Raw genomic sequence first — 21,172 nt, 5'->3', positions numbered from 1 at the left:
ATATTGCCGTTTAAAAATCCAATATTCTGACATAAAAATAAATAAAATATCAGTATGAAAAGCCTGAAGATATAAATCATATGAAACCCTTTGACCTGCTAAAATAACTGCTGATTCATAGCTGTGATCCTGTCCTTGAATATTAATCTTGACATACAAGCAGATCGGTTTAACTTTGGGAGCCATTGTATATTCCCAGTCGAAATACTGTCATTAAATTCTGTTCTCCACATTTTAGAATAAAACTAAAGAAATTACATGTAACGTATATTAACAGATTACAATTGTGACCAAGCTAGTACAGTATGTCTTACTCATGTTAAGGATGCTTAAAAACTTATCCTGTCAGAGCAATGACAGGCTCATCATGGTGAGTGATGAATGTGGGAGTAGTTAACACAGCATTATTAAAACTTTGAATGTGATTGCATAGTAATTACTTGAGTTCGCTCTGTTCCCTGTAAAGAATGAGGACTAATTTGTTGACTTGCGACCGGTGTGAAAATGAAAGTGGCAGGACCTCATCAGAGCTGCTTAAAGAAGCATTCATATGTGTACACACAATTTTTTTTTAGTTCTTACACACATTCACACGCTCTGCGACAGAGGTGCCCTACATTCAGGAAGTGAGATGTATTGACAGAATGAGGGTTAGCATAGGTAATGAGGACCAAGGGTGAAGAATATGCTGCTCTTTTTATTAACAGAGCACCTATTGCCTATAAATATATGATATTTAAAAGGAAAAGTTGAAAAGGCTGTCTTGAAATGTAACTGGCCCAGAAAATCATGAAAAATAAATAACTGTGCTTTGCCATGCACAGGAAAGAAAACAAAAAAGTTGTTGTTGCTACAACTGTAATTTTAGTTACAGCTTAAGGCTGGCATACAGTACATTTCCCAACTTTATAAATGATTACAGAAAAAACTGGGCTTCCTACACTAAATGACTGAGGACTTTCAAGTCCTTGCGAACACAACAAACTCATGCAGAAATATGCACCTTGTTGCTAGGAGATGCATGACACATGAATACAATATGTGTTCTAAAATCAGCTCAAAATATCAAACATGAATCATAGTTTGAAGATAAAAAGTTAGAATCTGTGCTCATCATACACTACATGATAGATCATATGATCTATCATGTATCATGCCATCATAGATGTATATGACTTCTTTCAAACAAAAACAAGTAGAGTTCTATTTAAAAATGTCCTGGATCTTCCAAGCTTTATAATGCCAGTGAATTGAGATTTTGAAGCAAAATAAAATGCATAAATCATAAAAAGTGCTCCACACAGCTATGCAGGCCCGGAGTGGTCATCGGGAGCACTGGGAGAACTCCCTGTGGCCTGGCGGCTGATTTGGTCTGCTGTCCTGTTTTTTTTTTTTAGTTATTATTATTATTATTATTATTATTATTATTATTTTGCCTTCTCAATGTACCAAAGTGATAATTTCAGTTTTTGTCATTTGATAAAAATCGATAATAAATCATAAATCAGTTACTCTTGGCAGCACTATACGAATTGGCTCACGTCTGTTCTGCTATTCTGTCAAAGGGTTTCGAACAGAGTTGATGCACAGGCCTCGAGGAAGCAGACAGAAATGTAGAAAAATGACTGACCTGTTCAGAGCATCAAGTGCAGGTCAGTTTAATCTGTAAATGCGCTATTGTAGTTTTATCTTTATTAACCTAGTTGAGTATTAAACTGCTAGCATCTGTTTGGCTGTCAGGAACACCCCATTATCATCAGTCAGAATACTTTGCTAAAGAACATCATTATTGATTGGAAAGTTACATTAATAAATTTAGCAGACAGATATTCACATGGATTTGTTTTATTGGAAGGAAGGGAGCTAGAGCAGACAGCAACACAAAAATAGGCTATGAGTCACAGCCTAATAATTCAATAGTGTGTTCAGTATTAAGATTTTTCAATAAAGATATTGTACTGATTTTGACATTTAGGCACTTTAGAAAATGTGTTTTTATATATTTGTATGAAATATATAGGTTTGTTAAATCTGTGATAACAAATTGCAATGAGGTTTTGCAACAAGGTGGACATAGTTCTAATCATAGACCTGCTGGTAAAGTGACATGTAGAGGAAAAAGAGGGAGAGACATATTGGGGAAAATGAAGAAAAGGAAAAGGAAAGTGAAGGTGTTGTTCAAGAGACTACCTTTAATTATTTTTCACGACCCTGGACTAAAGGTTTAGACGTTTTTAGGTGATGGACATTTAAATAATAGGGTTATCTGTAGTTGCAGAATTTGTTGTGGGTGTATAGGCTATATACAGAAAAAAAGGGCCAAATGGTACCTTTTGGGGTACAGCAGCTTGTCACTGGAGAAGTACCTGTAAAAAGGACATCTTTTTGCCTTTTGTTTTGTAAGACTCCTCCTGTAATGACTCTCCAAGCCACTAGGGAGCGCTGTCTGCTACTACCTGCAATTACTCTCCCAACCATTGGTGGGCACCTCCTGCACCTTAATGAGAGAACTCTCCAGGCCACTAGGTGGCACTAACGGCCATGAACTCTTTAATTAAGACTGCTCATTAAGTTATTGTGTTCTATCTGTACTTTGAGCTATTTAAGTTTGGCAGTTTCATTGTGCTGTGTTCAGTCTTGAGCCTACCCAGTATGTATTACCTGTGTTGTAGACCTGTTAAGTTTCATTTTCCAGTTGCCTATTGGACTACCTTCTGTTTTGTGCTGTAAAGCTGTAATGGATATTTTGTTTATATTTACTACTGAGACCAAGTAAAGACTGCCTGCCTTTGAGTTACCTAAGCCTCTGAGTTTGCTCTTCCTTCTGCAAATGGGTCTTCTAAGAAACCGTTCTTCCCAGTAGACCAGAGGAAGAGAACTAGCTTTCCCTGACTGGGAGACCCGGGTTCGAGACCCACCTCAGACACCTCATGCCAGTCCATCGTGACAGCAAGACTGAACCATGGAAGTAGACCCAGCAGAAGAACAGACTCCTCCCTCCAATGTGGAACGGATACTATCTGAGCTCTCTAGCCAAGCTGCGGCCATTCATGAGCATGAACAAATCCTGACTGAGATTCTGCAGCGTCTGAGACTTCAATCTATATCTCAGGCCTCTACAGACCCACAAACCCAGTCCATACCTCAAATTGCTCCAGTTCTGCCAGCCCAGTCCCAAGGTACTGCTCCACCACCTGGTCCCCTGCTCGAGCCTAGACTTCCAGCCCCTGAGAGGTATGATGGGAACCCAGAGAAGTGTCAAGGATTCATTACCCAGTGTACACTTGCTTTCCAACTGCAGCCTAACAGTTTCCCTACAGAGAGCAGCAGAGTGGCTTATATGACAACCCTTCTTGTGGGAAAGGCACTGGATTGGGCTACAGCTCTCTGGGAGAGGAGGTCTCCTCTCACATCCAACAGTGATCTCTTCATAGCTGAGACGAGGAAGGTCTTCCACCACCCTGTTAGTGGAGCAGAGGTTGATCATCGACTTCTTCAACTTGCACAAGGAACCCGCAGTGTTGCAGAGTTTGCTATCGAGTTCCGCACCCTGGCTGCAGAAAGTGAGTGGGATCAGCGAGCCCTGAAAGCTGCATTCCATCGTGCTCTATCACGCGAGTTAAAGGATGAGCTGGCCTACAGAGACCCAGCCCCTGATTTGGAGTCTCTAATTGATGTTGCCATCAGACTGGACAACCGCATTCGAGATCGTCAAAGTGAACGTTGTCATGAGACTCGACTACCCGGGATCCACACCTCCACTGGTTTTGTGGAACCTTCCTCACTGATTGGGTGTCCTGAGGAGCCAATGCAGCTGGGAAGAACCCGGTTATCACAGGCTGAGAGGGAGAGACGAATGAGAGATAAGTGTTGCCTGTACTGCGGTGAGTCGGGTCACTTCCGGGCCAATTGTCCTGAACTGGCGGGAAAAGGCAGCTCTCGCCCAAGAGGAGGGGGCCTGGGACGAGAGTAATTACTTGCCCCCGACCAGCAGCTTCAGGCCTTTTGATGGATGTCTCAATTTCCTGGGGCAATGAACATCACGAGCTCATGGCTTTCATAGACTCTGGTGCTGCAGGAAATTTCATGGATTCCGCATTGGCGACACAGTTAAAGATTCAGCCCATCACTCTCCATGATCCTTTAACTGTTACCGCATTGGATGGAAGGCCCCTAGGTTCTGGCCAGGTAAGCCAGTGCACCACATTCCTCCATTTTCAAGTAGGTTCTCATAGAGAAGAGATACAGTTTTTTTTTTTTTTTTTTTTTATTAATTCTCCCGAGTTCCCTTTGATCCTTGGCTATCCTTGGCTAGCTCTGCATAATCCAAGAATTGACTGGTCTTCCAACCAGATAAGTGAGTGGGGGCCTAACTGCTGTGTGTCTGGCTTGTCTCTCTGCCATTCTCTTGAGCCACAGGCAACCTTCCCATCCAAGGAGAGCCTGACTAGATCTGGACTGAGACAAGTGGCTTCCACAGATCTCTCTACCTCTCCCGAGTTATCCCGTGTCCCCCAAGAGTATGCAGACCTCTGTGAAGTATTCAGCAAGGAACATGCTGCCTCTCTTCCTCCCCATAGACCTTATGATTGTGCCATTGAACTGCATCCTGGCACTTGTCCACCTCGAGGGAGGCTATTCTCCCTGTCTGCCCCAGAAAGAGCCGCTATGGAGGAATATATCAACAAGGCTGTTGACAGTGGATTCATCCGCCCTTCAACCTCACCGGCAGGTGCTGGGTTTTTCTTTGTGGGAAAGAAGGATGGCAGTCTCCGTCCATGTATTGACTACCGGGGTTTAAATCGTATCACTGTAAAGAACCGTTACCCACTGCCATTGATGACCTCCGCCTTTGAACTTCTACAAGGTGCCACAATATTCACCAAACTGGATCTTAGGAATGCGTACCACCTGGTCAGGATCCGTGCCGGGGATGAGTGGAAGACGGCGTTCAACACCCCAACTGGCCATTATGAGTATCAGGTAATGCCCTTTGGTCTAGTCAATGCCCCAGCTGTCTTCCAGGCATTCATTAATGATGTTCTACGAGAGATGCTAAACAAATTTGTATTCGTTTATCTGGATGACATCTTAATCTTCTCCCGTTGTTACCAAGATCATGTCCAGCATGTCCGGCAGGTTCTGTGTCAACTGTTGAGAAACAAGCTCTTTGTGAAGATTGAGAAAAGTGAGTTCCATGTTTCAACTGTCTCCTTCCTTGGGTTCATTGTCTCCAATGGCAGCATTCAGATGGATCCTAGCAAGACCCAAGCAGTTCTGAACTGGCCTCAGCCTTGCTCTGTCAAACAGGTACAGCGCTTTCTTGGTTTTGCAAATTTTTACAGGAGATTTATAAGAAATTTCAGCTCTATTGCAGAACCCCTTACAGCCCTTACCAAAAAGACCTCAAAGCCATTTCGATGGACTGAAGGGGCTAATCAGGCATTTGAGCTGCTCAAGCACCGCTTCACCTCTGCACCCATCCTGACCCTCCCTGATCCAGATTTGCCTTTTGTAGTAGAAGTGGATGCATCAGATGTCGGAGTGGGAGCTGTTCTGTCTCAAAAGGCCAAGAGGGACAATAAGCTTCATCCTTGTGCCTTTTTTTCACGTCGACTCACCCAAGCAGAAAAGAACTATGATATAGGTAACCGAGAGTTGCTGGCGGTGAAGCTGGCACTGCAGGAATGGAGACACTGGCTAGAGGGGGCCAAACACCCATTTGTCATTTGGACAGATCACCGGAACCTCACATACATCCGGGAGGCTAAGAGGCTGAATCCACGCCAGGCCCGATGGGCTCTCTTTTTTTTTTTTAACCGCTTTGATTTCATTCTCTCTTATCGACCTGGCTCAGAGAACTCAAAGCCTGATGCCCTTTCGAGACAGTTTGACATGCCAGATGTGGAGGACAGACCTGAGCCCATCATTCCCAGCTCCAAGGTGGTGGCAGGGGTTCAGTGGGGAATAGAAGTGGCAGTAAGGAAGGCTCAACGACAACAGCCTGACCCAGGTAATGGCCCCCCAGGTCGCCTTTTTGTTCCTAATGTTGTACGCTCTGTGTTGCAGTGGGGACATGCATCTCTTCTTTCGGGTCACCCTGGAGTTGCAAGAACTTTGAAGCGCATCCAGACACGGTTTTGGTGGCCCAGTATGCAGGTGGACGTCCGAAAGTTTGTGTCTGGCTGTTCTGTATGCGCCCAGAATAAAGAACCTAAAGCCCACCCTCAAGGTCTACTCCATCCTTTACCCATCCCAAGACGTCCATGGTCCCATATCTCCTTGGACTTTGTTACTGGACTTCCTAAATCACAAGGTAACACAGTCATCTTGGTGGTAGTAGACAGATTCTCAAAAGCATGTCATCTGATACCTCTGCCTAAGATCCCCACAGCTTGTCAGACCGCAGACCTCATGATGCAGCACGTCTTCAGGATCCACGGGTTTCCTCAAGACATGGTCTCTGATCGGGGGTCACAATTTACTTCCCGATTTTGGAAAGCTTTTGGCCGTCTGATTGGAGCATTCATCAGTCTGTCTTCTGGATTCCACCCTCAGTCTAATGGTCAGACAGAACGGGTCAACCAAGAGATTGAGAAGACCCTCAGGTGCCTGGTGTCCAATAATCAAAGCACCTGGAGCTCCCGTCTGATCTGGGCTGAATTTGCTCATAACACCCTACACCATTCATCCTTGGGCATGACTCCATTCGAATGTCAATTTGGGTTTCCCCCAGTTTTGTTTCCTGAGCAGGAACTGGAGGTCCAGGTACCAGCCGCAACCCAACTAGTCAAGCGGTGTCGTCAGGCCTGGCGGAAAGCACGTACAGCCTTACTGAGAGCATCACAACAGCAGCAGAAACAGGCCAACCAGCGCCGTAGAATTGGGCCATCACTACGTCAAGGTCAGAGGGTGTGGTTGTCAACTAAGGATCTTCCACTTCATCTAGAGTCTCGGAAACTGGCACCCCGATTCATTGGTCCTTTTAAGATCCTTAGGAAGATCAACCCTGTGTCCTACCAACTAATCTTACCAAGGTCTATGCGCATCCACCCCACTTTTCACATTTCACGTTTGAAACCTGTTGTCTGCTCTCCTCTGTCCACAGCCAAGAAGCCCCCCCCATTACCCCAAGTCGTTGGTGGGCAGCCAGTGTATACGGTCCGTCGACTGCTAGATTCACGTAGAGTCCGTGGAAGGGTGCAATACTTAGTGGACTGGGAGGGTTATGGTCCAGAAGAGCGGTCCTGGGTGCCAGCTAAAGACATACTAGATCCAAACCTGATCAGAGAGTTCCACCGCCATGACTCCAACCATAGCCAACGGAACGTTGGGAGCCGTTCCTGAGAGAGGGGCTCCTGTAAGACTCTTCCTGTAATGACTCTCCAAGCCACTAGGGAGCGCTGTCTGCTACTACGTGCAATTACTCTCCCAACCATTGGTGGGCACCTCCTGCACCTTAATGAGAGAACTCTCCAGGCCACTAGGTGGCACTAACGGCCATGAACTCTTTAATTAAGACTGCTCATTAAGTTAATGTGTTCCACCTGTACTTTGACCTATTTAAGTTTGGCAGTTTCATTGTGCTGTGTTCAGTCTTGAGCCTACCCAGTACCTATTACCTGTGTTGTAGACCTGTTAAGTTTCATTTTCCAGTTGCCTATTGGACTACCTTCTGTTTTGTGCTGTAAAGCTGTAATGGATATTTTGTTTATATTTACTACTGAGACCAAGTAAAGACTGCCTGCCTTTGAGTTACCTAAGCCTCTGAGTTTGCTCTTCCTTCTGCACATGGGTCTTCTAAGAAACTGTTCTTCCCAGTAGACCAGAGGTAGAGAACTAGCTTTCCCTGACTGGGAGACCCGGGTTCGAGACCCACCTCAGACACCTCATGCCAGTCCATCGTGACATGTTTGTAGAAGTAATTGTTAAATGTTAGTATTTTTTGTTTTTTTTTTTACTATTAGTTGGTTCAAGGTACCTATTAGGAGTAAACAAAAAAATTATAATAATAAAAAAGTACAAAGATGTTCTTTTAAGGGTACTGCACTAGTAACAAGCTATTGTACCTCAAAAGGTACCATTTTGGCCTTTTTTTTTCTCTGTAGCCTCGTGAATGTGAGATTTCCCGGCCTGAAATTGTGTCCCAGTCCAGTCCTGCAGCTACGGGAGGTGAACTGCTGCATTTGTGTAAGAATAATATCCATATTTAAAACTTTATAAACTGTAATCTCTAGCTTGCAGACAAAATAGGCTAGTCTTGTGAGAACCAAGTTTTGTTTACAGCAAATGAAATCCTCTTTGCATATATGGAAATGCTCAGACATTTTTCTTTACAAATCCTCGTTTTGTATTTCTAATTCATGACTGGTGTTTTGTTTTGCTTTCTCCTCTGTGCTTCCAGATTTGTCACTTCTCACTTCTCATGTACTGCGTCATCCGCTGGAACGTGCGTACGACAGTTAGTGCAAGCTAGAGATTATGGTTTATAACATTTTAAATATGGATATTTTTCTTACACAAATGCATAAGTTCACTTCAGAAGGCCTTTATTCAACCCCCAGATCCTGCGGAGCACTTTTTATGATGGGTGGATGCACTTTATTGAACTTCAAAATCTGAACCCCCATTAACTGTCAATATAACTCAAACTGTTTTCATCTGAAAGAAGAAAGACTTATACACCTATAATGGCATGAGTGTGAGTACATTTGCTGAAACTTAACTCACCCTCAGGCCATCGACAATGTATGGGTGAGTTTGTATTACTTATGGACTATTGTGATGTTTTTATGAGCTGTTTATACTCTCATTCTGACGGCATCCATTCACTGTAGAGGATCCACTGGTAAGCAAGTGATATAATGCTAAATTTCTCCAAATATGTTCTGTTGAAGAAACTAAAAATTCATCTACATCATGGATGGCACAAGGATTAGTACATTTTTCAGCAAATTTTCATTTTGGCTGAACTATTCCTATTCCTATACACATCAAAGTACCATGGTATACTATTAAATCTAATACCATGATTTTTTGCAATGCTTAAACCTTCTGCTTTTCTACGCTTCTTCCAAGTGATAACTTGCTGATGATTTCACTCCCAGAATCCTGTTGCATTAGTCCCGGATGATAATTGAAGCCAATTTGAATGCAAATCTGTACGATGCAGTAGTGGAGACTAAACGGACCTGCAAAGGTGGTTAATTGAGAACTGCAGTGCGAGGCAAAGAGCCTGTGGTGCGGTCCACTGGGAGCTAAATTGCGTTTGACAGCATCTCATTTCATTTCCTTTGTCAGTACAACAAACATTGTCATCTCCAATTGGTACTTTAGTCTTGTGGTGACCAAATAATAACCAGCGTCATATGTTGTTGGGCCAATATAAAATGAAAAAAAAAAAAAATACACTACAGCAAATGCTTGAAAATGATCATTGGGGCTGGTAGTAAAACCAAGGGCATGTGTTAACCAAAACTTGATGTCAATGTGGTTTGTCAGAGGAGACCTTGTGGCCATAGAGATGAATTGGCCCTTAAATTCTCCTCTCCACCTGGCTACCAATGAATCACTTTAAATGCATTGTTTTAGGAGCTTCATATGGTAGTCACGCAAGGAAAGTACTTTCAACTCACTCTTCTTTTTATCACACAATAGATATTGGATAAAGCGGGACAGATAATGCGACATGGGTGTTGTGGTCGTGAAAGTGCATCTCTCAGGTTAACAAGAGCATCAAACTGAGTTTATTTATAGCTATTCACAGTTCTTCCAGGGGATCGGGGGAGATTTACATAATTATCAGAATTCGCACAGCACTGCCACTGCAGATAACGGTAACAAACGACCAGAATCCCATCTCCCAATGGCACAGATTTACAGTATAAGCTCACCACTGGACACTTTATGAAGAACCAACTCCAATGAAGCATCACAACATGGCATATAGGTCTCAAAACTAACCAGCTGAGGTTCACTAACTAGTTTAGTCGCATATACAGTAGGCTACTCGAAATGCAAGCTCGTGCATGTTTAAGTGTGTGTGCAAATGCATTTTATTCGGCTGTAAGACAGATCCAGGATTCCAGCTGTGCTATTGTGCTTCTGTAATTGGGCAACTTATCTTCCCTCTGGTTGTCTTTTAACACATCAGGCATGTGATAAATCCAGTATTCATTAAACTGTCACCAGTGAGACAAATACGATCCTCTGTTTGTGTCTATTTTCATGTTAAATCAAACTACACGGTAATGAAGACGTGCGTTATACTGTCTTTCTTAAGAGGATGTCAAACCTCTCTAAATGTCAAAATGTCAAGTGCTTGAAAAAAATGGCATACAGTTATGGAGGGTGTTTTTTTTATTACTGTTGCTCATACATAAGGTTAGTTATTTAAATATTTAAAAAAAATGTAATGCATGATTCTTCTAATTTGTGAGTATTCACATTCACATCCCATTCACATTCACAACTTTATATATTTTATATTTAGATCCTTTGTTGTCATCTAATATTTAAAAAGACTAATTTATTAACACTTTTAAATATTATCAATAGCATTTTTAATACCGTAAATTCTAATGTTTTTATGCCTAAATTCACTTGTAACATTTAAAACAATTAATTTTAGTTGTACAAGAACTTTTAAAAAAAATAGTTCTTCACATGCAAGAAGTTTTCTGTTAGGTTTGGGGGGGGGGGGGTTATCAGTAAATTATAATTATAATGTAGAAAATTGTAATTATGACATAAAAGGTTGAAATTATGAGATAGCAAGTAATTAATATGTGATAAAAAGTTACAATTATCACAGAAATGTTAAATTCTAAGATAAAAAGTCATTTATGATACAAAAAGTCAAAATTATTATATAAAAATCATGACAAAAAAAATGTATTTGCACTTTTCAATGTCATAATTTTGACTTTGACTAGTTTCTACTTTTATTTCGTAATTATATAATATTTTGACTTTTAATTATGACTTTTTATGTCACATTTTTTATTTCAAGCATTTTTCCCCTTCTGCCAGAATGGGCTTCCATAGAATTTTCTGTAATAATTAGCTTTATGCAAACTATTAGAAGTGTTTGATATTGTATGTTCCCATTTATGTGTGTGTGTGTGTGTGTGTGTGTGTGTGTGTGTGTGTGTGTGTGTGTGTGTGTGTGTGTGTGTGTGTGTGTGTGTGTGTGTGTGTGTGTGATATGGAGAGGTCCCATATGGAGCTTTTCCCCAGGTGTGATTGAGTTAGCCTCTTCTGTCTATGATGGGCAGAGTCATAATGTGAAAGTCAGAAGCTTATATAACATTTCACAAGTCTTTCCAATAGCCCACCTCAATTTTGAGCCGTTATTGAATGCAGCTTAGTGACTAGCTCAGAACAAGTGCCGGCAGGGGTTCAGCCACAAAAACAAGTATACGCACACAAAAAGAAATCTCATAAAGAAATTATTTCTCTCATAAAGAAATGATTTGCAAAAGCTGGTCCACAATGCAGCCAGATCGGAATCTACAGCAGGGAGTGAGTGCTTTAGACAGATACGTAGTGGTCGAGAACAGAAAGACCGAAGGAGGGCCGGATTTTGCGAGAGAAACGACAATTTGAATTCATTAGCTGGCACTCTCACTGACAGCAAGTTAAAGCCACGATTCTGTGTGCGCGCCGGACCACACACATTAAAACCGGAGCTCAGGAGAGGCCTGGAGTCTCGCCAGCGTTTAGTAATTAGTAAGAGGAGGCCATCACTCACATTGTCACTCTATTGTACCAGCACTCACACACGCTCATTAGGGCACACATGCAGAGTATCCACATGTGTGTCTGAAAAAGCTACAATCTGGGTCAAGCCACACTTGAGCATGACGCTTTTTCAAAATCTTTTTCTGTATAATCAGCTGGATTCCAGCTGAGCTCTCCATCAATGCTGGTTGAAATTCAAAGTGCCTTTTTTCCTTGTCTGTTCAAAGCTTTAGGTCACATTCACAGTCATTCACGCTGTCGCCCAATCAACTCGCTTGTTTTAATTCACTCAACTGAACCTTTTCACTCACTCACTTTAAATCAACAAACTGACTTATCTACTTTCACACACACTCATCTCCTTGGGTTATGTTCTTCATATTTCTCCTTCAACCTCCAGACGCTTTTGTCTTTTCAATCCAATATTTGTGCACTTATATGCAAAGGCACCATGCATCTATTTTTTCCTGGCAATTGTAGTCCTGGCACGTTTCTTTCCCTAGGCATGAATAATACATGAGGTAAGACAAAATAATCGCTTTTAAAGAACTTGTGGTTCAATACTGTGTAAGATATAGTGTAAGATGTGTTTGTAGTAGTGCAGATTTTGTTGAACATGATATGAGACCATGGGTTCACATTTTTCATAACAGTTTTGTTGTATGGCAAAGAGCAGCTGTGAGATTTTGATCTGCATATACAATATACAGTATAGATATCAAAATGTCTATACACACACTCCCATTAAAAAGTTTGGGGTTAGTAATATTTTTTTTTTTTAAAGAAATTAATAATTTTATTCAGCAAGGATGCATTAAATTGATCAAAAATGACAATAAAGGCTTGTTTATTTACAGTAATGTGCAAAATTTTGGGGTCAGTAGGGTTTGAACACATGGTAAAATTGATCAAAAGGGACATTTATAATATTTAAAAAGATGATTTCAAATAAATGCTGTTCTTATGAACTTTCTTTTCATCAAAGAGTCCTCAAAAATATATTACTTTTGTTTCCACCAAAATATTGAGCAGCAATACTTTTCAACATAAGAAATGTTCCTTGATTCTTTAATTAATTGATTCTGAATGCTTCCTTAAAAGATCATGTGATACTGGGACTGGAGTAATGACTGCTGAAAAGTCTATATTATCATCACAGGAATAAATTTAATTTTAAAATATATTAAAATTAGAAACAATTATTTTAAATGATAATAGTATTACTGTTTTTACTGTGTGTTAAATAAAGTAAATGCATCCTTGATGAGCATAAGAGACTTATGTATTTGTATATATTTATATTTATATTTATATTTATATAAATATTATTTGTATCTCAAATCTGATGAGGCCTATGCAAAATGGACATAAAGCCTCTATGTATGTATTTCAGATAACACCAGGGCTTATGGGATTCAATGTAGTTTTAATTCACAGCACAAAATCATGTTTCATCCATAACAATCATCACCATCTCTTCTCTTTTCTATCCTGATATGCAGTTGGATCACGAAACTTGCCCTTAGGAGGGAGAAACCATTATAGGCACAACACATCTTGGATCTTTTACTACTTCACGCTCCTCTGGTCCACCTGCTTTATGGTCCCTTTGACAAATCACTAGCCTTTGTAGTCACATAAATAGTTTTCTTTGCTGTTTTACTGAAGAGTTTCAGGCAAAACTCAATTCCGTTTCATTCAGTGGTGTGACACATGCAAACAACATGATGACCTCAGACTTCGCTCCGCATGCGACAAGGTGGTGAGATGGAGAGTAAGGTCCAGAAGATATTCTAGTCTTTTGTTGTTGAGTGTGAAGCACCATCTGGAGCTCCAGATTGGTCTGTCGTCTCAAAATGATCTGTGGAGTTTGAAGAAGTTTCAGACAAACGCTAATCCACCAATTCCAACTGTAGTGCGCTTTGTAGTGAATTTGAAATCACCTTCAGATTGTTCAAGGTCTTTAATATCCCCTGCATATGGCACTTTGTATCCCAAAATTGAATCCATAATGTCTTGAAGCTGCATTGAGAATTATATGAGAGTATAGCTAATGGTTTAGCAACTCAGGATTTTAATAAAGGCTCTGCGGAACTCAATGTTGAACGTGGTGTATATGACTGGATTGAGAGCACTGTTGACGTAGCCGAGCCAAGTGAAGGCGCTGTAGACCTCAGGAGGAATGTGACAAGATCTGCAGTGAGTGTTTAGGATGTGGGTCACAAAGAACGGCAGCCAGCAAATAAGAAAAACCCCTATAAGACAAAAACCACAAACAATGAATAAATAGGAACACATAACAGCAAAATGTGGTAACATCCATTTTAAAAAAGAGCTAAAATTGCATTTCTTCTGTGATGCACAGAGGAAATAAAGCCATGAGGCTTTTTAGATGAACTTAAAATTGTCTGAAAATGACAAACTGCTTTGTTGAATTTGAAAAAAAAAAAAAAAAAAAAAAAAGTGTTTTTAGCACTCAAAAACTTTGACCACTGGCAAAATAGTCACGTGACAACCCTGACCAATTGACTTTGAACTGAGGCAGCTGAGCCATTCCCTCGATCCAAGACATCTGTCTCCATGAGTGTGATTTAATTTCCTCCTCAATTAAGCAGACGTTTCAGATTACCATCAATGTCATGTATCACTTTACAGAAAACTGACTCATGGGTCATCAGTCGAAAATAATAGAGCCAAATTGGTTATTTGGTACTTCATGTTGTTTAAAACTAGTATGTTGGAGTCTGACTATACTCTGTAGGTGTTGCATGAAACTATTGGCATTCAGCATCTTCATTTTTCCCCAGGTGGCTTTTTGTTGCAATCTGACGAGCTGTAGCACATGCCAGACGCAGACTGAGCTTCACAGAGTGACTCTTAAACCCACTTTCAAAATGTCAGATGAGAAACTAAGTGAATCATTGATTGAAAAAATAGTATAGTGGCATGTGCTCGGGTTGAAGGGGGGAGGCGTCAGGACACCTGATATGAAAGAAAAACAATTTTGCAGTAGTGAAGATAAAAAACACGGAATCAATTTGCTGTAAGCAATCAGCAAGACGATGAATTTCATAAATTACATGTCCCTCCCCATCACCTCTGAGACGTGTGAGAGGGATGAATATCAGTGCTGATAATGATGTGCGACACAGGTCGAGTTAATCAAGTCAGTGAAATTACAAAATAAAATGCTGATAGCTTCACCTGGGATTTGATCACAGGACTTCTTATTCTCAATGTGTCACACCACTAGACTTGTTTGTTATTGTTTATTTACAATTTTACAATTTATTTACTTTACAAACGTTTGGGGTCAGTCATTTTTTTTAAAGGGATAATTCACCCCAAAATGAAAATTCTGTTATTAATTACTCACCCTCATATTGTTCCAAACCCGTAAGACATCAGTTCATCTTTGGAACACAATTATGCATGCACATGATTTTTCTGCATGTAAACAATGCATTCATTACACCTTGTTTACATTAAGAGGAAAGCATGCACATGCATTGTGATACACTTCAAAATTACTTCACAGTATTCCTGTTTTTACTGTATTTTTAATAAGATAAATGCAGCTTTGGCATAAAGAAACTTCTTTCACAAACAATAAAAAATCTTACCGACCCCAAACTTTTTACAAGTAGCTCTTCTTATGTATCTTTGACCTTCAATTTAATCAATCTTTAATCTGTTTGTTTATTGTAACTTATTATATAATGCATATATGATCTCACCTGGGGCACCACGGTACAACAGACAAGTGAGTTTAACCTTGAAAATTATGAATACATAATAGCCTTGGGCCAAAACAAGATAGAATGTAAAGTGAGACAATTTTCAAGTTTGGCGTAAATTAAATGTCGCATCACTGTGTCACTGTTGTCATGATGCTCAGGGCGACAAATGGAAGTAAAAATAAACAAGTCAGTATGCAAATAAATGCAAGACCAAACACAATAAGGTATGCTAATTTTACAATGATTCCATTACTGTTGAATGGCAAACGTTCTAATAATGTTAACCAATGGGATTTTTCAACTTATTCACTCTTATAAAAGCTTACAACAAGATGAAATTACTGCCAGAGAGTTTTAATGTATTTAAGCTGAAATCTATTTGTAGAAAATTGTGAAAAATAACAAAACATAGTTAGATGAACTTTAATAGCTCAGTAATGAGTCAAAGTGTATGGTCTCTCTTCACTTTAAAGGGATAGTGCAACTGAAAATAAATGAAAGTTCTGTCATCATTAACTCACACTCAAGTTGTTCCAACTTGATAGTTGTTTGTTAATTTTTGATTTTTATATTTTGGAAAAAAAATACTATGGAAGTCAATCGGGACCAGCAACTCTTTGGTTGTAAACATTGTTCAAAATTTCTTCTTTTGTATTCAGTAGAAGAATGAAATTCATGCAGGTTTGTAACAACTTGAGCATGAATAAATATGAAAGAATTAAATTTTTTTGGGTGAACTATCACTTTAAAGGAGAAGCATGTAAATTCTGCACCGTTAACCACACCAGAAATGATATGATAATATTTTTTGTTATAAACCTAGGAATCTAATAATAGAGCCTGTACAAGCAGCACAAGTCTCTCACCCAGAACGATGGCCAACATCTGTGTGGCTTTCTTTTCCTTGGAGTGCATACTTCTACAGCGGACCTGACTGGGACACACCATGACGCGAGCGGGCCGCGCCGGACGCAGGGTGGTGTGTGTGCGTCCGTTTGACAACTTCTTCACCTCGCAGCTCCTAACTGTCACCTGCTCCTCGTCCTCACCCTCCTCTTCCTCAGGGTTTGCGTCTTGCTCAGTACGAGCAAAGGATGCCTGGCTGATGCTGCAGTAGTTCAGCGTTATCACAGGAGGCAGCAGCGAGTTCTCGGCAGGGGCTGTTTGAGGCCGCTTACGCCACGGGCAGCTGGCGAGGAGCCGCGGACGGATCACCTGCTCCTTGGTTTCCTGAACAGATAGGGAGATGAAATGCAAGCACGCAAACTACAAGGTGTGCTGCATATCTTTATTCCTGTAAGCATGTCTGTTCTATAATTAATTAGCACAAGGAGGTATGCTGTCCTCATTTCCTCTAATAGAATGATATTGTCTCAAGGACTACTGAGTATTTTTGTTGCAATATGAAGCTGATTTCACACCGCCTTACACATTGGACAAGTTTTGGATTGCTTTCTTGACTTTGCAATTCCGTAAGAAAGGGCAATGAACCAGTAACCCTCTGGCTACTAAATACACATTTGCTGTTTTTCCAGCCATATCTTATTAAAATCACTCATGTATAAATTAACCAAACCTTCTCATTGGATATAAAATAGTATTTTAGTATAAAATCTGACTTTTAAAAAGTTATTTAAAAAGCGTTTTGATTTTTAGTCCGGGTAGATAGCAGAATATCTTTCTCAAATCAACAAAATAAACAGCAAAAAAGTCTTATTTTCCATAAAAAACATTAAAACCTCTTTAAAACTGACAAAATTACTTTGGATATTATTATTTTTTTTTTTTTTTTTTTTTTATATATCTTAAATTTGGTTTAATTGATTTTTTTTTCACCCAAATGGTGAAATGTTTTTGTCTTGTTTTAAGCATATATGTAACAAAATATTGTCACTTTTAAACATTTTTTTTTTCTGAATATCTTATGAAATGTTATTTCTAAAGTCAATTTATATACTTTTATGATCTAATTATTATAAATTAAAAAAGAAAAAATATTTTATTCTATGGTTATTATTATATATTTTAAATATAATAAACTTGTATATTTTTTTCTATATATACTGTACTCTATCATTCAAAAGTTTAGGGTCATTATGATTTTTTATATTCAGCAAGAATGTATTAAATCGATCACAAGTATCAGCAAAAACATTTCTGATATTTCAAAAGATTTCTATTTCAAATAAATTCAAATATGTATCCACAAAAGTGTTAAGCAGTACAACTGTTTTTAACATTGATGATAAGAAATGTTTATTGAGCACCATATCAGCATATTAGAATGATTTCTGAAGGATCATGTGATACTGAAGACTGGAGAAATAGCTGCTGAAAATTCATCTTTGCCATCACAGGAGTAAATAACATTTTAAAATATATTAAAATAATTATGTTAAATTGTAATATTGTTTAACAATATTACTGTTTTTACTGTATTTTTGTAAATAATCAGCATTGGTGAGCATAAGAGATTAAAAAATAGAAATAAAAAAAAACATATCTACCTTAAACTTTAAAACTATCCTGTTGCACAAATGCAATTATCTCTTTAATGCAAATATCGTATCACTCACATTGCATCTCCTCTTTTTGTCAATTAATCAGTATCTCCCTTCTTTATATCCCAGCTCTGATCCCTAGGCCTCAACTAACAGCTGCATTGAACACATTTTCTGTGGCTCCCTACCAATGCTTGTTAGTCCTAACTTTGATGTGCCTCCTGTGGAAACATTTTCGACAAACAGTGTGTGCCAGTGAAGGGAGTAAATCACCAGCCAGAGCAAGTTGGGGGCCATACGTCAGAGCCACACATTTTCAGTTCACAGCTTACAGCCGCAGGGATAAGTCTGTGGAGGCGCGGCAACAGAAATGCACTCGCTATGCTAAAACAGGAGGGAGAATGCTGCCAGCAATCTCAAAATACCTTGTAAGATTTCTTCACAGGCTCTGTTGCTCTGAGAAGCTTCATTTCATGCAAGATTAGAGTAGTCACACATTTCTGTACACACATGCAGACACACAATGGTATACGCACATTTATCACATTGATCCTGATGGGGGAAAGGTCTCTTTTCTCTTTGTGAGTGTCGTCTTGTAAACACGTCTCCTGCGGAGAAATGTTAAAGAGTCAGCATGTGGAAAACAAAGGCTTTAAATCAAAACTTTGATACCTTTGAAAATATCACAAAAAACTAAAACAAAAAACTACAGTAGAACAAATAAATAAGAAATGCTAAACACGTTATATAAAGTAATCAAATTTATAAAAGTCGCTACATATCCTTCACTGTGTAAATTAAATATATATATTTCTTATTATTACAGTATTCATTAAGTAAAGAGCAGTGAGAGGTTTTCTCTCTTTTGTTGTGTGGTTAACATGAATAAAAGACAGCAGGAATATTAGACTGCTGTCACTTTAAGAGGTACCCGGATCCAATATACTGTTGAGTGTGTGTTTTTTTTTTTTTTTTTTTGCTTCTACTTAAGACCTACTGTGTTTACGAGGATACTAGCAAAGACGGATATTTTGGACACAAAGAAGTGTGTGTATTTAACCATTCAATGCCCTATAAAGTGGCAAAAAAAAAAACCCTCAGTTTAACATTCCCACGCTCAATGAGCATCATTTTCACATGTGCACGCCTCTCTGACAGTGCACACATATAGCGAAATTAATTCTCTTTAGCTGCTGATTGCGTTTTAACAGCTGCAATTCTTAAAAGCATGTGCAAACACCTGCCCGTATATCGCCCACCCCTACTCCAGGAACGATTTTTGAATAACAATATCAGACCCCATTGATTTACTTTAAAATGTCAAAAAAATATATATATATTTTTTAATATCTTCTTTTGTGTCACACAGAAAAAAGAAAGTCACACAAGTTTGGAATGACATGAAGGTGAGTAAATTATGACAGTTTTCATTTTTGAGTTAACCATTTCTTTACCCAGTTCTGTAAATCAATTTACAGCTCATATATGTAAGTCTGTGCTAGGACTTCATTTTCTTTATTCTAATCCTTAAAGGGGTCATATTATGCGATTTCAAATTTTCCTTTCTCTTTGGAGTGTTACAAGCTCTTGGTGAATAAAGAAGATCTGTGAAGTTGCAAAGACTAAAGTCTCAAATCCAAAGAGATATTCTTTATAAAAGTTGAGACTCGTCCATGCCCTCCTGAAATGGCTCGTTCTAACACGCCCCCACATCTCTACATCACTGTGTGGGAAGATTTGCATAACACCGCCCAGATGTTCACGCAAAGAAAGGATGGTTATATTTTGTTCTCGTTTATGTATTTTTGTTTGTGGGGAGGTTTGCATAATGTCGTATAGACGCTGTGTGTTTCACTGTGAAAGCGAAACTACTTTGTTTGGCCTTCCAATATCTGCTCCGTCATGCCTGGAGCTGATCCGTGCTGGTCGCTGAGGAAATACATCAACTTTGCACTGTGGATCGCCGAATTGGCTTTCGCCATGGACGAAGCAGCGTCCAGCCCAGGGTAGACATGACTAGAAATCATGTTTATATCATGTTTATAATGGGTTTTATGTTTTTGTCTCATCGCTCCGGCAGGACAAGGCAGCACAATATGAAACTGAAACCAAAACCAAAGAGGCATAACATTTCCGTCACATGCTTGAGGCATTCGGCTAATCACAACCTGCTGGATAGCTGGCCAATCAGAGCACACCTCGCTTTTCAGAGAGATGAGCCTTGTGAAAATCGATGCGTTTCAGAAGGCAGGGCATAGAGGAGAAATAATAATGTACAGTATGTGGAAAATAGTGTTTTTTTAACCTTAAACCGCATAAACACATTTCATTACACCAAATACACAAAATAATGTTCTTTTTAGCAACATCATATGACCCCTTTAACAGGAAGAAAAATATTCAGGGCAGCCTATACAAAGCCTTTTCTCCATATCAAATTTTGCTCCAGTTAGCTGGAACTAAATCTTGCCATAAAATTCCTAGGGTGCGTATCTGAATGGCTTTTCTGGAACTTTTCCAAAGACCTGACTGTGCATCTCACTTTCACAGGAAGGCAATGATACAAAGGCTCTATCCGCTGATAGGGAGAGTTGTTTCACTGAATAAAACAACCAAGTAATGTTTCCTAACAAAGACAGACTGGATTCCAGGCTTCTTTGAATTTAAGTGAAATGTTATACCGAGTTTCGATCCAAGATTGAAGCTGGAGCCAAGATGTGTTTCTAATCTATACTTACCACCGGTAACTGATACTTCTAGTCATTATGCACAGTTATTGGTGGATTACGTGTGTTGTAAGTAGAGTAGAGAATCCAAAACAGTTTGAGGAGATCATGTGTGGAGGTGAAATGAGAGAATATCTACTCTTACCGCAGATGGTGGTAGAGATGATGGCTGAACTTTGCCACTGCCTTGACGGAAGGTGATTCTCTTCCGTCTCCTTCTGAGAAAGATGTAGATGCGCACGTAGACCAGAAGGGTCACTATGAATGGCAAGTAAAACGACACCACAGAGGAGTAGATAACAAAATCAGGATTTGAAATCGAGCACACTGCAGGGTCATCTGCAAAAACAAACACGCAACATATTTGTCATACTTTACAGTAGAAACATTTCGCCGGTGTTGTGATTCTTTTGTTTGCTGTAATAACAAATTATTTCATTGTCTTACATAAAGTAATTAAGAT

General features: G+C 39.4%; 1 pseudogene; it reads right to left on the bottom strand.

Annotated features, from left to right (window-relative positions):
- Nucleotides 1–13,157: 13,157 nt before the first annotated feature.
- Nucleotides 13,158–21,172, bottom strand: part of LOC109085564 — a 17,962-nt pseudogene continuing 9,947 nt past the window's right edge.

The sequence above is a fragment of the Cyprinus carpio genome, chromosome B24 (assembly GCF_018340385.1).
Source record: "Cyprinus carpio isolate SPL01 chromosome B24, ASM1834038v1, whole genome shotgun sequence".
Taxonomy (NCBI): domain Eukaryota; kingdom Metazoa; phylum Chordata; class Actinopteri; order Cypriniformes; family Cyprinidae; genus Cyprinus; species Cyprinus carpio.
The sequence above is the reverse complement of the archived record's forward strand: the minus strand, read 5'-3'. Positions and strand labels throughout refer to the sequence as shown.